Here is a 7,108-nt window from a genome sequence, read left to right on the forward strand (position 1 = left end):
AAAGTTTTGAACCATGATTAACTTAAACTAGCCCAACCAAGTGTGAAGATCATATTATATTTCTTTTAGATCAAAACTCATCCAACTTACCTTCTATATGGGCTTGAGGGCTTTAAAGCCCAAATCTTTCCTTTTCCATCCAAATTCTCGGCCCAAGGCCCAAATCCAAGAAGAGAAGAGGAAGGGTTGACTAATGCATGCCACCTCTTTATTATATGGTGGTTATCCTTGCATTACCCTCTAAACCTCCATGCCATCTCATTTCTCCATGCAACTCTATCTCTCTCCTTCCCTCTTCTTGTTCGGCCGTGAGTAACACACACATACACACCTCACAAACTCTCTCTAGATTACTCAAGAAATCCTCCTTCCTCTCCACACAAAAATCTCGAAAATTAAGAGGCTTTCAATAGGATATTTCCACAAACTCTTCATCTAAGGTAAGGTTATGCTTGGATCTATGACTTATATTCTTTGTTTTATCAAAACCTCTTCCTAATCCATGCAAAAATCGTGATTTTGCATCCTAGAAAACTCCATAAACTCGAAAACTTCATCAGGGGGCTAGGGTCAAAAATCACCAAGCTTTCTTCCATCCTTCTTCAAAAACCGAATCAACATCCAAAGGTGAGCTTCATACCCCCTTGTTTTCAGTTTTTATAAGTTTTGTGGGGGAGAATACAAGCAAAGGTGTAGATCTATCATTATGTGTATGCTTTGTATGATTTCTATGCTTATATGTGTGTTTTGTATGATTATGATGTTAGATCTAGTCATGAATCACTAAAAATCAAGATATATTTTATGTTAAATGATACTAGCATAAAATATACTACTACATACAAAGTATACCAAGAAAAATAGCTAAGTGGCTTAACAATACACACTTTGGGCTAAAAACTCATTTTTTTGACATAAAATGTTAAAAATACAAAGTTGAAGGGCCTAAAATGAAATATTTCGAAATCTGATAGGTGAGATGAGTCAAAACAGTTTCCATAATGTATTTTCTGAAAATATACTCTTTTGGAGGATTAAAAACATAAATTTCAAGCTTAATGGGCTAAAAATGACAATTTCGGCCCAATAGGGCCCATTATGCGAAATTTTCTGTTTTGGAGGGCCAAAACTGTGTTTTTCTGTAAAACAGTGGACTACTAATGTTACAAGTACTTTTCAAAGGTTTAAAATGCTTTTCAAATTTAAAAAGGACCAAAGTTGCAAAAAATTTCCAATTGGGGCCAAAATTGTAAAAACTGCAAAAAAGAGGGGTTATAACCGAGAAAATTGCAATTTCAGGGACTTAAACTGTTTTCAACGAAAAATATGCTGAAAAATATTAATTTCAATAATTTTTGGTGTTAAAATGTCAAGAAAAATAGTTTAAGGACCAAATCGGAAATTAATTTACCTAAATGGGTGAAAAAGTAAATTTACAAAATAAAGAGGGGTTGTAAACAGAAAATTTTCAATGATAATTCAATACACTCGTTGTGAACAAAGACTGACACTACAACACTTGATGAATTACAATATACAATGTCACCAACAATCGTTATCAAACGAATTGATTCGGTCTCGAATCAATAACAAATCCAAAACTACTAACACTACAACGCTCAATACACATATGGAACTCTCGGAACTCTATACTCTCGTGGAAATTACTCAATACGTCGATGTACACTCCTTAGGCCCAAAAGTTGCAAGTCATGCTTGTTGAGCCTAGCTAGCCCAGTGACATGATCTTTAGGCCCAAAGGATACTTGCTTACATGTAGTTGGGTCTAATACTACTAAACCGCGTGTAAAAGGACTTTCAATGGCAAACGTGTTGCTGGTCCCCAGGGGTCCTTCGGTGCTGCTAGTAAAGTCGGGAACTCACGATTGCGGGATGGGCTTCGGGCCCTTCGCAATTGCAATGGTCTTGAACGACGTAGGGAAATACCGAGGGTTTCGCACCTTTACCTTTTCTCCTCGGTCGTGGGACTACACAAGTCCGGGAGGATTGAGTTGTGTGAATAAGTGCGAGTGACGCCTAAGGGATCTCTAGTACGGTTGTCAACTGGACGTTTTCATTAACGTACGTTACAACAATTCACCATCCTCTGTATACTCAATGCCTCCGGAGCTCAACGAACACCTCTAACGTAAGGAAATAACAACACATAAATTAAGTAAAGCAAAGTGATAGGAAAACGTTGGGTTTTCCTAGGGTTTTCAACTAGTACACTTACGAACTACATGTCGAATTTCACAACTCGTACGCTTACATATATAGAAAACAAACAAGCATACTCACGGATCTTCACATATTTTTACGCTATACTATTTTCAGAAAATATCGGATTTTCTGGTGGTTTTCAAAGTAATACCAACATTGGATTTTAAACATTACTTATGAACTCACCAACATTTCATATGTTGACGTTTTCCAAAATACTTGTATTCTCAGGTAACAGATAAGTGAAGAAAGGACTGTACTCTATGATTGTTTTGCGGTTGTTTAAGTAACAATGAACAATGTATTTTGGGGAATGTAATATTTTGAAACAATGTAACGGATGTAAACGCTACCAGTTGTATTACTTCAATGCTTGGTGATGTATGATGTTATGTTTCATGTATATTCATTGTGATGGTATACAATTGAGTCACAACAGCCCCCGGACGTTTCCGCCGTCTGGTTCGGGGGTGTGACAGGTTGGTATCAGAGTAAACCAAAAAGAGGTATACAATTGAGTCACAACAGCCACACATTGATATGCAACTATAAACCAAAAAGAGGGACTAACATAACTCTGAACAAAACAAGTAAATAAAACACCCTTGCTTGCAGTAGGAATAGGAACATAACGTCGAACCAAACAAAAATAATACTAGTATCTCGGTTAAATTCAAGACTGTTCTTAGTGGTACCAAGGAGTGGATGTAGCCTGATCAACTACACTCTCTCCAAAGTATAACTAACACACGTCCTAATGAGATCAGGATAGCTAGGGAACCTAAAACTATACCCCTACCACTAAAAAGAGAATGCCTACTTGGTCTATGCGATAATTGTAGCATCCTAGGAATAACGTTAGCATAATTACACACTCTCGCAGACCGCATGGCTGTTTTTCATCACCCCGGAGATCCTTACTTCCCTAACCAGGGGAACAACGGATGGCTAGAGGAGGAGCCCGAGGAAGAGCCTGAGGAAGACCCCGAAGAGGAATCTGACGGGGAACCGGAGGCCAAAGTTGAGGGTGAGCCTGCCGAATCAGAGGAAGATGAAGGAAGCCTCGAGGAGGATACTGATGATAGTGAAGGGGTGATTCGGATGCGGAGTCCGAAGTCATCAACCCCCCTTACCCGATCAGGATGCCTGCCTATCGTGTAGGCCCCACTGGTCCTACACCTCCCTGGGTATTGATCTTTGGAGATGGAGCAGGCAGCAGGGACAACGACCCCCGTACGGCATGTCACGTGAGTTCTTTGACCTGAGAGACGGAGGACCGGCTGATCGAGCCCTTCCAGTCATGGTGAAACGGTTACGGAATACGGGCGACCTTGCCCAGGACACTGCTGATCAGATGCGCCAGTTGAGGACTAGGGTCGAGCGTGCGGAGCAGGAGACGCGTGACGTCCTTCGAGAGTTTCACATGAGGCAGGTTCGGTGGGATTCTCGACTTCAGGACGCAGAACGCTTGGTGGCTCGTCTTCAGGGAGCATCCACATCCTCGGCACCACCTCCGGACGCAGCACATCGCGGTTAGGGATAAACTTATCTTAGTAAGTCGTTAGGAATTATGCTATGTACCCCGACTCTATGTTTAAGTGACTACACTACTCATAGGGCCGTTATGCTGTCGAACTAGTATCACTCATCTATGCTCTACGAGCAAAATTTTCATGTATCAAATGCGGATAATATTAATAAATTTTTACGTGTTTTGTTACGATATTACAAATTGCTATGTGTTGAGAAATTATGATTGATTGGTCAATGGTAGTAGTGTTTAAGTTCGTACCATCCACCTAGTCAGTAGGATCACGACCTCACAGAAACCACATACCCTCAACATCTTTCCGTTTTGTGACAGAAAGATGCCTCCCCGACCTACTCATGGAAACCCAGGACCAACCCCACCTGAAGTTGACTCAGCCGCATTCCAGGCAGCTGTATCTGCAGCAGTCACTGCAGCGATTGCGCAAATTCATCAAGGGAACAATGGAGGAGTCAATGGACAAGGAGCCGGAATTTCGAACAACGGAATGAATCAAGGACCCACCAAGACATGTACCTACAAGGACTTCACAAACACCAAACCATGAACTTTTAACGGCACTGGAGGGGTGATCACTCTGAAGCGATGGATCGAAAAGGTGGAGTCGGTATTCGAGATATGTGACTGCCCTGAGCAGATGAAGGTGAAGTTCGCGGCCTGCACTTTTGTGGATCAAGCGCTCACCTGGTGGAACGGACATGTAGAATCCATGACGCTCCCTGTAGCCAACTTTATGCCGTGGGCAGAGATGAAAGAAATGTTAATGGGTGAGTGCTGCCCACGAGGCGAAATACAGAAGATGGAGCAAGAGCTATGGAACCTCACTGTGCAGAATGCGAATATCGATGCCTACATATCGAGATTTAGCGAACTATCTCTGCTGTGCCCGGGTATGATCACCTCGGAAGGAAAGAAGATTGAGCGATTCATCTGGGGACTAACATCACCAATTCAAGGGAATGTGATAGCTGCAAACCCCAAAACATTTGACAGTGCGAAAAGATTGGCAAAGAAGCTGTATGACCATAACAACAAGAAGGGAGAGAAGCCAGTGGAGACTGAGAAGACTAAGGAAGGTGATGGCAAGAGGGGAAAGAACAATAAGAGGAAGGGGCGCCAGGGCCCCGACACCTCCAAGAAGCAGCAGATAGTGGCGGTTAATGTTGTTACCGCACCGGTTCCAGCCGCACCACATGCTCCAGAGTCGGCCACTTCAAATGCTTCCAGACCTTATTCCGGTAATCTTCCCAAATGCAACAAGTGCGGTTTCCATCACAATGGAGAATGCAAGGATTTTCAGTGCACCAGTTGCAACCGAAGGGGACACACTGCAAAGTACTGCAGGACTTACCCTCCCCAGAACCAAAATCAGGGAACCAACAACAACAACCATCACAGCAACAACAACATCAATGCCAGCGGCAATAACGCAGGGCCTAGCCACACCTGCTTCGGGTGTGGGAGGACTGGACACATCCATCGAGACTGTCCTAACAACAATAATTTAAGAAACGGAGGAATATGAAGGATGTTGACCATGGGTCAGGGTGAGGCTATTCAGGACCCCTCTGTTGTTACCGGTACGTTTCCCTTAAACCACACTTATGCATGCATCTTATTTGACACCGGAGCGAAGTGAAGTTTTGTAAGCAATAAGTTTAAGCATTTATTAAAAAAACTGCCCCAAAAGCTAAATGAAACCTATACGGTGGAAATGGCCAATGGGAAAACCGAATCCACTGGGGAAATCTACACCGGATGTACCCTAACCCTTAATCAACACGTCTTTCGAATAGATCTAATGTCAGTGTCAATTAGGAGTTTCGATGTGATCATCGGCATGGACTGGTTAAGCCCCCACCATGCTGAAATTATGTGCCACGAGAAGGGCGTTCGTCTTCGTCTCCCAAATCACAAAACCCTAGTAATTTACGGAGACAAATCTAGCATGAACCTTTGCCTCGTTTCGTGCATCAAGGCACAAAAATATCTACGAAGGAACAATCTGGTGTTCCTGGCTCACGTGGTGGATAAAACCAAAGAGGAGATTAATGTTCGAGAAATTCCCGTAGCGTGTGAATTTCCGGACGTGTTTCCTGAAAATCTTCCGGGAGTACCCCCAGAGAGACAGGTTGAGTTTCGAATCGACCTCATTCCAGGAGAAACTCCTCTCGCTAAATCACCCTATTGGCTAGCTCCTGCCGAGATGCAGGAATTATCCAGCCAACTCAGCGAACTTTTGGACAAGGGATTTATTCGACCTAGTTACTCGCCATGGGGAGCTCCGGTGCTCTTTGTCAAAAAGAAGGACGGATCTTTTAGAATGTGCATCGATTTCAGAGAGTTAAATAAACTCACAATCAAGAACCGCTACCCACTCCCACGAATTGATGACCTATTTGATCAGCTCCAAAGAGCTAGTTATTTTTCTAAAATAGATCTACGGTCCGGATACCACCAACTCAAAGTCCGGGAAGAGGATATTCCAAAAACCGCTTTCCGAACTCGCTACGGACATTATGAATTTGTCGTAATGCCCTTCGGTCTAACGAATGCCCCTGCCGCATTTATGGACCTAATGAATCGAATCTGCCAACCGTTCCTCGACAACTTTGTCATTGTTTTTATCGATGACATCCTCGTCTATTCTCGAAGCAAGGAAGCGCATGGCCAACATCTTCGACAAGTCCTAGAAACTCTGCGATCAGAAAAGCTTTATGCCAAACTCTCCAAGTGTGAGTTCTGGCTTCGGAGTGTGAACTTCCTAGGTCATGTAGTCAGCCAAGATGGAATCCATGTGGATCCCTCTAAGGTCAAAGCTGTAGAAGGATGGGCAATCCCGACAATGCCCACAGAAATTCGTCAATTCTTGGGTTTAGCAGGCTACTATAGGAGATTCATTCAAAACTTCTCTAAGATCGCCAAGCCACTTACCTCGCTTACGCAAAAGGGCGTACCATTCAACTGGACAGACAAACAAGAGATTGCGTTTCGGACCTTGAAACAAGCTCTCTTTAGCGCACCTGTACTATCTCTGCCTGAAGGAACGGAAGATTTTGTAGTCTACTGCGACGCGTCAATACAGGGCTTAGGTTGCGTTCTCATGCAACGTGGGAGAGTGATAGCCTACGCATCCCGCCAACTAAAGACGCATGAAGTAAACTATACGACCCATGACCTAGAGTTGGGAGTTGTAGTCTTTGCCCTAAAGATTTGGAGGCATTACCTTTACGGTAGTGCACCGTCTTCATGGATCACAAGAGTCTCCAACACATCTTGAACCAAAAGGAGCTGAACATGAGGCAACGAAGATGGGTTGAATTGCTAAACGATTAT

Source organism: Lactuca saligna, chromosome 9 (genome assembly GCF_052625555.1).
Source record: "Lactuca saligna cultivar CGN05327 chromosome 9, ASM5262555v1, whole genome shotgun sequence".
NCBI lineage: Eukaryota > Viridiplantae > Streptophyta > Magnoliopsida > Asterales > Asteraceae > Lactuca > Lactuca saligna.